Below are 10,615 nucleotides of genomic sequence, written 5' to 3'. Positions count from 1 at the left end.
TAGCTAGCTAAACCTCTCACTTGTATGACAGTTGCATCAAATGACATCATATTAAAAACGAATGAAAATAACACTATTAATTACGTGCGCTTTTCTGAGTTTCCTTTGAGCAGTCACGATCAAACCAAAACAATCAATTTCAAAAATGAAGAGTAAAATATTGAGTATTTGCATGTAATAGCTCCTGATAGGAGGTATTTTATTGTATTTAAATAAAACCTTTTGTGGGTGTGCAATACGGTATATAGTAGCAAATGCGTAGTTCCGGGGTCTTTTTCTAAAATGAATATCTAGTTTTCCTGCTTGAGTCCTACATTAGACGTTATGTGTTAACCTTTGAACTTAAAGTTTGCTGAGTGTAAAAATGTCACTAAAAGAAACAGCAGCACTACTGGCTGAAAGTCGAAAAATAGTCAACCAATCAAAAGAAGATGATTCTTATGTACTTTTAAACATGATCCTCAAAATCGTTACGACCATGGATAATAGAATGCAAAAAATATAGAAAGGCGTAAATAAAATTGATGAGCTGAAAACTATTATCACATCTGTAGTAGCAAGAGTAGGGGATTTGGAAAAAAACGTTCACGACGTGAAATTAAAAAATTCTGAGTTGGAGGGCAGTATTTAAGGCATCAGCAATGTATTTGACGAAGTAAATAACATTAATAAAGAATACAAGGCCAAACTGCAAAATCTTTCGTCAAAATTTATTCAACTAGAAAACGCAACAAAATTTGAAATCGGAAAACTTAGAGTAGAAAACGAAAAGATAAAAAAACTGAAATCAAACATCTTAGACCTACAGTGCAGATCAATGAAAAACAATTTAATTTTTTCTGGCTTAGCTTACAATAAAAATGAAAATTGTGAAGCAAAATTGAGAAATTGTATCTACGAGGAGCTACAAATTGAACACCATATAGAATTCGGTAACGTTCATATATTTGGGAAAATAGGACGGAATAGAGCAAAACCAATTGTTGCGCGTTTCATTTACCGACGCGACCTCGAATGCGTTCTCCAAAAAGCATTTCGCCTCAGAGGAAAGCCATTTAGTATTAATGAACAATTCCCGGCAGAAGTTGAAGCCCGCCGTAAGAAACTTTATCCTGTTATGAAACAGGCGAAGCAAGACGGTAACCAGGTGTCTTTGATACGGGACAAACTATTCATTAACGGAGAACAATTCGAAATTACAGAACACATTGATATAGATGATCAGCACAGAGGACATCCGAACGGAGGGTTCAGAGACATAATGATGACCCCAGCTAATACTAACGGTCGCCCTTATAAACGACAAAGATCTGGATCAAGCCCAAGTAGTGAATCAACTCACCTATAGGAATGCCAAGGAGAGCATAACCAACATTTATCAGATATAACTTTTAACTGTAACAATACTTTAAATACTACTAAAAATGTATACATAAGAAGTGATATAAATATTTTGTGCTTAAACTGTTGTGGTGTTAAAAAAAGATTGAACTATCCTGAATTTCAATCATTGTTGAGTAATAATGATATAATTTGTTACTATACTATATATAAAAATATTAATTTTCGCGAACCATTTAGGTCACGGAAATTCCAAAATATGGCATCAGTAAGGAGAGTTGTGCAAATAATGTGAATACACAGAACCCCCATCCAAATTATCTTTAGCTAAAAGTATTCATCATTTTCTATTTTATATGTACTAACAACATTCCATTTTTCTCTAATTTCGATTGAAATATTCCAAAATCTGAGTTAAAATCGATCGAATGCCCCAAATAAACATTGTCTGATTGGTTGAAGTACTGGTGCGTCGATGATTAGCATAATAAGCCTCGATGTAAAGCACACGCTTCACATGAATAAGGAGAGTTTTACAAATAATGTGAGTACACAGATCCTCCATCCTATTTATATTTTGCTGGAAATGTTGCAGTATTCATCATTTCTGTTTTGATTCTGCTCACAACATTCAATTTTTTCTATAATTCCGATTTAAATATGTGGAACCCGCAATAAAAATAGATGGCCTCAATGATCTTATAGCAACGCAAAAAATTCCGTTACCCATGTTACATTAGCCTGGGATCCGGTCCAATCTAGCTGCGCGTCGTAAGGTCAAGATTAGCCAGGATCCCAGTCTAAATTATAAATGTTACATAAACCAACCAAACCACATACAGAACTTTGCGCTCAAATGTAATTCTTGGTAATTATACGGGTAACTTCGTTTAAGAAAACTTATACACACTTTATCATTAACATATTACCTGGCTTTTGCATATTCACGTTTTTTTTATGCTGAACTGTAGTCGAATTCAATTTTATAATTTTTTTTTTACATGAAGCAATAGGAGTAAGAATATTTATTTCGCGCCAACTTAACCAGCATTCTATCAATCAGCAAAATTATTTACCGGTATTTTTGTGAAATTTCAGTTATATAGGTTATCAATTAGAGAAATTTTGGTAAGTATTACTTATTTATGTTAAGGTTCTACTGATGTGCTTCTCTAGACCTTTTTGGCGGTCCGTTTTATCCCATTTATCTCAAAACTATCTCCGATGACAGGAATGTCAACTCGACCTATTCGTGTCGAAAGTGAAAATCCAATCTATTTGATGAAATAATTTCTTCTTCAACGGTTCATGCATTATTTTCGTATTATTTGATAACCAATCACATTCACGTTGCATGTTTGCATGAAAATGGTTATGTACATGTATTAGTGAATTGTAATGGCGATGCAGTAGGCGAGGTCAGTGCGCGATCACGTGACATTATTATTTGTAAACAAACATGCTCCCCGTGTAACACGTGTCTGAATTATCCTTTCAAAGTGTTATGAATCTTTCAATCACTATTTTAAGATATTTTCCTTTTTGTTTTTAGGTTTGCATATCAGTAGTGCAAGTGAATTAGAAATAGTTCCGAGTTGAGTGTGTTTTTTTTTTAATAGTCTATAGAATTAGAAGGTAAGTCTACATAAGTTATATTTACATGTAACTAAAGTCTAAAAAGATGACTCCACTTTCTCTCTATATTTAAAACCCGCTTACCAATTTAAACAGCATTTGCTCCCCTTGAATGCTAATTTGCCCCTTCCCCGTCATTTCCCTTTAAATTTGCTCAACAGTCATACTTATGGTCCATTTACATTAACGGCTGATTTTTGATTTTACCATCTTAACCCAAATTTTCATATTGTACACATTTGACCATTCAGTATGAGTTCCCATGTTTTTTGTCTTATATGAAGGAGGTTTTAGTTCATGTTTTCCTAAACATCTTATTGCTATTTGTCTGTCTGGATCGTTAAAACCACAAAATCAGATAGTGATGAATATGCAAGTTTTCAACAATCCCAGAAATTACACCTTATTTAATTATCGCTATTTAGTCCAATCTGGGAAAAACAGTCATACATTGTATGTACAACTTCCTGTTTGGGTCATGCGGCCGAAAATAAAGGTTTTTTAGTAGAGAGCTGAGGGAGGAAAAACTTTAGAAAGCGATCATCAAGAAACCTTAATAGAGTATGATCCACTTTTTTTCGAAATTAAAATTGAAGTAAAAAATTATTTTGTTTAAAGTATTTACAATAAGTTAAAACAGGTCTCATTAAAAAGTATTGTGCATGGTGAATTGTTTCAACGGCCCCCAGATAGCTTCAACTGGATGAAAAAGTTGTGTAATTTTAGAATTTATCCGGTATGGAATAAATAGCGATTAGGTGTATTGACATCCATGAAAAAATATAGGAAGTAAGATACATGTAACTCCCCTTAAGGTTTTGATAAATATTGGATATGACATTAAGAAGTTATAAAACTTTATTCTTTGAATATGTTTCTAGCGTAACATGCACGCTTAGTACTGCTTTTTATACGTCCGGCAAAGACGGGACGTATAAAGGTATACAAATGTCAGGTGTCCGTCTGTCTGTCCAGCGTAAACATGTGGCACCGTAACTTGAGAACGGCTTATCCAAATTTCATGAAACTTAATATAGTTGTTTCTTATGATGGTCACATGATCTGTACTTTTTGGTGATGATTCAAAATTTCATATTTGAGTTATTGAGTATTTATCATGTTTTTTCCAAGTCCGGATCCTTAATTAGTTTCAAAAACCGGAAGTGTGCCATTTGGCCACAGACCACAATTAATTTCTCTATCATTTCTTTTGAACATTTTGTATCATTAAAAAAATTGCACCATGCACTTTTTTCAAATTTTTTGTGTGTCTTATGTATAGCACTAGTCCAAAAATATATCCAAAATTCAGAAAGATTGAAGCAATCACTTTTACAAATGTTCCGAAAACTGTAAATATGACCTTTTTGCACTTGGCCTAATCACTCATTCCATATCAAAATCAGTTTAAACACAACATCCAAAAAATTATTTCACCTCTGATCTTTCATTTCCACCCAATAAAATCTAAGAAATGAGTGGGGAAGGGAAAGAAAAAAAAATCAGGAAAAATACACTCTAATGACTAATTAAAAGGAACTACATTCATGAACAACGAACAGTGGGGTCATTAATTGTGGTCTTGGACCATTTACAATGTTTTTGAAGCACCTGCTGTGCAAATTTCTTGGATTTTAACCTGTTTGGAATACCTTTTGACATTAATAAAATGTTTTACTGGCTTTCTATGCAAGAGGAAGCAAGAGAGAAAAAATATGATGTCATTTATCAGAAGCCTGTGTCAAAAACAGGGTCGGTTGATAATTTTTTTTTTTTTTTTTTTTGAAAGATCCAATATAAAAGTTAAGGTCGGGGCTAAAAAACAGGGTCGGTCGGGCTACCTGAAACACGGATCTTTTTTTTCTCGGCCCAAGGAGAGTTGTTCAAATAATGTGAATACACACAACCCCCATCCAATTACGGTTATTTTTGGAAAACAAATAGTGTGATTTGTCAAATTCAGCTGATTTTTTAATCTTCTGGAAAAAAGTGTACATTTTATGAGGGGGGGATAATCCCGAGCTTTAAAACACCCGATCCTGGAGTCCCGATAAAGGTCCTATTCCCCCTCTTTTATGGTCATGTCTAAGAATTACTGTTTAATCTTCATTTGGCAAGAATACTTCAATAAGATACCCCCATTTCTACCGTCATACACGTATATGGACAGATCATATGTTATCCTATGTCATTTGAAATTGTGACACCAAAATGCATCCCCCCCCTTTAAAATAGTCTTCCTGATCAATTACTTACACCAAAGTCAAAGGATAATTCAAGTTTTAAATAGGAGATTTTTCTTGCCCTTTAACATTTATTGTCACAACAACAGCTTTCTTTTCTAAACTATCTTTACATGGAGAGGAGACGTCAAAAGAGTTCTTCAAACACGTGAGTCGAAAAGTGGAAAATAACTCCTGTATGTGACATTTAGTGGAAGCCATTCAACATATCATTTTGTCACACAATTCAATCAACACCTTTATTAATTAGTCCTTTATTGTCGATAGCTGTAAATTGCAATCAGCTGATAATTGATTTTCTGTCAAAATCTTAATGAGGTCATTCAAGGTGAATTCCGAGTATTGTCTGATAAGTTAAAGTCCGAGAAACTCGAAAAAAAAGTAAATAAACAAGAAGGAGGAAAATAAATCTTTCTATATATTTCTTTCGCCAAATGCTTTAGCAAATGACGAATTTTTATCGCCACAAGTATTATTTTTTCGCTAATTGTGAAAATGGCAACCGCCAGCGAAAACCCTGTGTGAGGACACCCTAACAAGCTTGCGCTCGTGTTGTGTTAAAACATTTTTAGTATGCTGAAAAATACCAACAATAGAAAAATAAACAAATAATCGATATTGTAAAATATCATTGGTTGAAGAGCCAATGATTTACATATATGTATATACATAAATATATCAACCATAAAATACAACTAATTTAATTTACAACACAACTGTTGGAAAAAACCTTTATGTCTATCATGTATATAACTTATCTCATTCTAGTCCATTCAACTGACAGAATCAGTGTAAATTTCATGAATTCTTTAATGTCATGTACATGTATAATCATGGACTATTCTTTTATATAGCAATATCTGTTAGCCATTTAGAGGTCTTTTGCATTTAAAGTTCAGTTTAAGTGGGCTTATTTTGTGAAAACAAAGTCAATTTCCAGATCATAGTTTACATTTTCTTTATATTTTGCAGTGTCAAAATAACCTCAATATCAAGGACAATATATAGACAAAACAAATTTGATCTCCTCCACTAATTGAAGTAGAATATTTAATGAAGGTGTGTCCACAACTTAGAATATGTTTATATATGTATAGAAATGATGTTGAGCCTGTTTTATAAATTGAAAAGGTTACATTTTCATCCTTATTTCAAAATCTAAGCTTGAACCTCTGTGGTCTTACAAAGTTGCTCCCTGCTGGGAATCTGGTTGTAACATGTACAACAATCAAAGATCAACCCACACTAAACTGAATGTAATTGAAAGACATCTAGAGGTTGATATCAGAGGCGAATTTAGGGGGGGGGGCTGCTTTTTGGGAAAAAAATTGGTTGCTTATATAGGGAATCACTGAATCATGACTTGAGCAAGCCCCCTCTTAGGTCAGTCAGTGGGCCCCCACTTAAGAAAATTTCTGGATCCGCCACTGGATATACAGTATCTAACAGAAGATGAAATAGGGAACAATATGGTGAATTTTAGAGATTTATATTATTTCATGTACAAGTGTACATGCATTTGAATTATATCAGATATATTGTTCGATATTTTTTAGTTCTAAGTTCCAAGGTGTCCTAGCTTCCATTTTAGAAATCGGATTTAAATGCTAGTCTATCAGAGGGATTTTTCCTTTTAATTGTTTAGTAGAAACAAAAACTGACGATGTAGATATTATTGATTTACCAGGTTATGAATTTAGAATGAAAAATAGAAAGAAAGTGTCAAGAAATAGGTCAGGTGGTATAACTTTAGGGTACAAATTAGAACATGCAAATAAAATTAAAATTTTAACAACTGACAGTCAGTTTGTCCTTTGGTTCAAAGTATCGTCAGATTTACTTGATATTGATGATGAAATAGTTTTTGGCATAGTATATATTCCTCCGGAATACACAAATTACTCATCTCAAGATGCTTACAGTCAGTTAGAAAATGAATACATTATTTTTTCTGATAATTATAAATATGTGTCATTACTTGGTGATTTCAACGGACGAACAGCAGACGACGACGATTTTGTTATTATACATGATGATAAACATACCGATAATATTACAGATTTTATAGAAAATAAAGTGTATATGCTTGACGAATTAAATATTCCAAAGAAAAGAAAATCTTTGGACAGGGTAAAAAATGGATACGGGAAACGATTGTTAGATTTATGTAAAGGAAACAATTTATTTATTGTAAATGGTCGAATTGGTGATGATAGACAGTATGGTAAATTAACATGTAGAAATAGCAGTATTGTAGACTATTGTATAAGCAGGGTTGAGTTGTTAAAATATTTTACTAATTTTCATGTACTTGATTTTTGCACCTTATATTCTGATGTTCATTCGCCATTACAGATAACTTTGGCAAGCACTAAACAAGATGTTGTAAACAATCAGTGTTTAAATACTGGAACAGATAAATGTAATCGTCCAGAAAATATTAAAAAATGGGATAATGATAAAATTGGGGATTTTCAAAATGGGATAGATGTAGAAGAGATTCACGCTCTAATTGAAGATATTAATAAAGTTGAATCAAATATGGACAAAAATGAAATGAACCTGATTGTTAATAACATGTGTGATTTATTTTTGGATTCTGCTAGGGCAACATTTGGGGTAACCAAAACTAGTGGGTTAAAGAAGTATAAAAACAAGCCTGTAAAATTGGATAAAGAATGGTTTGATTATGATTGTAAATTTGCTCGCCAAAATTATCGCAAACTCAAAAGAAAATTTAAGAACAGTAGTACTGATGAAAATCGTCAAATCATGAAATCTTCGGAGAAACGATACAAAAAAACTTTAGATAAAGCAATTATTGCTCATAGAAAGAAAATGGCAAAAAAATTAAACACATTGAGATCCAATAACTCAAAAGAGTATTGGAAATTACGTAACAGTAGAAAAAAGAGAGCCCAACCTGACATCCCTATCAACAAATTATTCGATTTTTTCAAAAATCTGAACGCCGCCCCAGAAATTGAAGAAAATACAAATATTCCAACTCTAAACCCGAATGATGTCGATAGGTTTAATGAAAATTTAAACAGAGGAATTTCTAAAGACGAAATTCTTAAGGGCATCAAAAACCTGAAAAATGATAAAGCATTTGGGGATGATCGTATAATAAACGAATATATCAAGTCTACAGCTAGTTTATTCATTGAATTATACGAAAAATTATTTAACGTTATATTTCGCACTGGTATTATACCAGACAGTTGGCTAGTTGGTTACATTAAGCCTGTTTATAAAAATAAAGGTAGCAAGTTGGACCCCAAAAATGTTAGACCAATTACCATTTTAAGTTGTATGGGGAAACTTTTTACCGCAATTTTATGCGAGAGATTTAATCTTTTCTCTGAAGAATTCATGATTTTAAACGAAAACCAATGTGGTTTTAGAAAGGGTTATTCAACCACCGATAATTTATTTGTGATTCATACATTGTTTGAAATTTTAAAGTTAAAAAAGAAAAAACTATTTTGTGCATTCGTCGATTTCGAAAAGGCTTTTGACACGATATGGCGAGATGCACTATGGTACAAAATGCTTTTAAATAATATGAATGGATGTATGTATAATGTAATTGTAAATATGTATCAAGGTACAAAGTCATGTACTTCATATAACAATGCCTTATCTGATTTCTTCCCATGTAGTAACGGGGTTAGACAAGGCGAAAATTTATCGCCTTTTCTTTTTTCTTTATTTTTAAATGATCTTGATTCTTTTTTGCAAAACTGTAACCTTGAGGGCCTTAAATCAGTGTCAAAAGAGCTTGAGGAAAAACTTGATATTTTTTTTAAACTTTTTATCATTCTGTACGCTGATGATACTGTTTTGATGGCCGAATCAGAAACTGAACTCCAAAAACTTTTAGATTGTTTCCAAGATTACACAGATGTATGGAAGCTTAAAGTTAATGTTGATAAAACAAAGGTCGTGGTTTTTTCAAGAAGACGACCATCATGTGCTTTTCAATTTTTATTTAATGGCAACAAACTTGATATTGTTGATGAATTTAACTACTTAGGAATAGTTCTAACAAGAACAGGCAATTTTAATAAAACAAAACAGTTTAATGTAGAAAAAGCTGCCAAGAGTCTTTACGAAGTGTTAAGACTAGGTCGTCTACATAATCTTTCTATATATAGCCAGCTAGATTTATTTGATAAAATGGTAAAGCCAATACTACTGTACGGTTGTGAAGTATGGGGTATTGGCAATAACGACATGATTGAAAGGGTACATCTAAAATTTTGTAAATTGTTATTAAGTCTGAAAACATCTACACCCTCTTATATGATTTATGGGGAGCTTGGGAGATATCCTATAGACTTGGACATAAAAACTAGATTGATTTCATTTTGGGGAAGATTAAACTCTGGTAAAGAGACAAAACTATCATATATTTTATATAAATTGTGTTATCACATGTCTATTAATGACAATGTGAATTTTTCATGGTTAAACAGAATAAAGACTATTCTGAACGAATGTGGTATCCCAAATGTATTGGAAACGCAATCTTTTATAAATTAAGTGGTTAGTTTCATTCATCAAACTTAGACTTAAAGATCAGTATGTACAAGTCTGGCATTCTTTACTAGAAAACTCACCAAAAGCACTAAATTACAAACTTTTTAAAGATTTTTTTGGAAAAGAAGATTATTTTGAAATTCTTGGGAACAAACTGTCTATTGATTTGTGTAGATTTAGGACCACAAATCACAAGCTCCCTATTGAACAGGGTAGATGGAACAATATAGTCAGAAACAATAGAATTTGTCTTCTATGTAATAAAAATGATATTGGTGATGAAATGCATTATATATTAGAATGTAAATACTTTAAAGAAAACAGGAAACATTATCTGTCACATTATTATTTACAAAATGCAAATATTGTCAAATACAAAGAGATTATGTCTTCAAAATCAAATCAGTATTGATTAAATTATGTAAATTCATAAAGATTATTAACACAGGTGTATGTGCTCCTGGCTAAAATGGACTTCAGATATTTTATTAGCAACTATTTTGTTTTCTCTGTCTTGTTGTAAATATTGTACATAATTGCATGTCTTCTCTATACCTATGTATATGGTTTATTGAGAATAAAGATATATATACATTGTATACTCAATTATATGTTTGCTTAATTCATGTTGTGATTCTGGTGACATTCTGTCACAATGATTTAATATTTATTTTGCTGTCAACAATTTTACAGGCTTTGAACATTCTTTAAGTGTTGATAAACTTTAAAACATACGTATTACAAGATAAAAATCCGTTTGCAAAATGTTGACTGAAATGAAAGCGAACCAGTGCGCTTTTTCAGTGTTTTGACTTTTGTTTGTAAACATTGATTGCTCGTAAACCTTGCTT

This window comes from Mytilus trossulus, chromosome 3 (genome assembly GCF_036588685.1).
Source record: "Mytilus trossulus isolate FHL-02 chromosome 3, PNRI_Mtr1.1.1.hap1, whole genome shotgun sequence".
Lineage (NCBI taxonomy): Eukaryota > Metazoa > Mollusca > Bivalvia > Mytilida > Mytilidae > Mytilus > Mytilus trossulus.
The sequence above is the reverse complement of the archived record's forward strand: the minus strand, read 5'-3'. Positions refer to the sequence as shown.